Source organism: Physeter macrocephalus, chromosome 10, assembly GCF_002837175.3.
Source record: "Physeter macrocephalus isolate SW-GA chromosome 10, ASM283717v5, whole genome shotgun sequence".
NCBI lineage: Eukaryota > Metazoa > Chordata > Mammalia > Artiodactyla > Physeteridae > Physeter > Physeter macrocephalus.
Window position 1 is genome coordinate 84,219,758 of NC_041223.1, and position 1,901 is coordinate 84,221,658.

Consider the following 1,901-nt stretch of genomic DNA (forward strand, 5'->3'; position numbering starts at 1 on the left):
GTGTGAGATGATATCTCATTGTAGTTTTGATTTGCATATCTCTAATGATTAATGACGTTGAGCATTCTTTCATGTGTTTGTTGGCAATCTGTATATCTTCTTTGGAGAAATGTCTATTTAGGTCTTCTGCCCATTTTTGGATTGGGTTCATAGGCAGAACACTCTATGACATAAATCACAGCAAGATCCCTTTGGACCTACCTCCTAGAGAAATGGAAATAAAACCAAAAATAAACAAATGGGACCTAATGAAACTTAAAACCTTTTGCACAGCAAAGGATACCATAAACAAGACCAAAAGACAACCCTCAGAATGGGAGAAAATAGTTGCAAATGAAGAAACTGACAAAGGATTAATATCCAAAATTTATAAGCAACTCATGCGGCTCAATAACAAAAAAACAAACAACCCAATGCATTCCAGTTGTTAATGTTGGAAAGCGGCTATCGTTGTCAAGTGTCTTCGCTGTCTTACATGAGAAATGCCACATAGAGTCTTCCCTCATTTTCATACTGTATTTTAACTGAAGACTTTTGAGAAAGTACTAGGAAATGAACTTGCACAATTCTGAATGACACTGGAGAGAGCTTTAGGTAATTATGAAGTACTTTCTATTTTGGTTGTACATAATGGTTATAAATAATTACAGTCCCCATTGAATCAGGAATTTGCAGTATATTGAGGGAGTGAAAAATGTTGTTTGTTTTTAAAATATGTAGCTACATGAGTTGTTTATATATTTTGGAGGTTAATCCTTTGTCCATTGATTCATTTGCAAATATTTTCTCCCATTCTGAGGGTTGTCTTTTCATCTTGTTTATAGTTTCCTTTGCTGTGCAAAAGCTTTGAAGTTTCATTAGGTCCCATTTGTTTATTTTATATTTCTGTTACTCCAGTAGGTAGGTCAAAAAAGGTCTTGCTGTGACTTATGTCAAAGAGTGTTCTTCCTATGTTTTCCTCTAAGAGTCTTATAGTGTCCAGTCTTACATTTAGGGCTTTAATCTATTTTGAGTATATTTTTGTGTATGGTGTTAGGGAGTGTTCTAATTTCATTCTTTTACATGTAGCTGTCCAGTTTTCCCAGCACCACTTATTGAAGAGTCTGTCTTTTCTCCATTGTATATCCTTGCCTCCTTTGTCATAGATTAGTTGACCATAGGTGCGTGGGTTTATCTCTGGACTTTTCTATCCTGTTCCATTGATCTATATTTCTGTTTTTGTGCCAGTACCATATTGTGTTGATTAGTGTGGCTTTGTAGTATAGTCTGAAGTCCGGGAGCTTGATTCCTCCAGCTCCATTATTTTCCCTCAAGATTGCTTTGGCTATTCGGGGTCTTTTGTGTCTCCATACAAATTTTAAGATTTTTTTGTTCTAGTTCTGTAAAAAATGCCATTGGTAATTGGATAGGGATTGCATCGAATCTGTAGATTGCTTTGCTTAGTATAGTCATTTTCACAATATTTATTCTTCCAATCCAACAACATGGTGTATCTCTCCATCTGTTTGTGTCATCTTTGATTTCTTTCATCAGTGTCTTATAGTTTTCTGAGTACAGGTCTTTTACCTCCTCAGGTAAGTTTATTCCTAGGTATTTTATTCTTTTTGTTGCCATGGTGGATGGGATTGTTTCCTTAATTTCTCTTTCTGATCTTTCGTTGTTAGTGTATAGGAATGCAAGAGATTTCTGTGTATTAATTTTGTATGCTGCCACTTTACCAAATTCACTGATTAGCTCTAGTAGTTTTCTGGTGGCATATTTAGGATTCTCTATGTATAGTATCATGTCACCTGCAAACAGTGACAGTTTTACTTCTTCTTTTCCAGTTTGGATTCCCTTTATTTCTTTTTCTTCTCTGATTGCCATGGCTAGGACTTCCAAAACTATGTTGAGTAATAGTG

General features: G+C 35.3%; 1 protein-coding gene across 1 annotated transcript in view; it reads left to right on the forward strand.

The window, feature by feature from the left end:
* Positions 1–1,901, forward strand: part of CD109 (CD109 molecule) — a 133,182-nt gene that overhangs the window by 71,172 nt on the left and 60,109 nt on the right. The window lies entirely within an intron of this gene.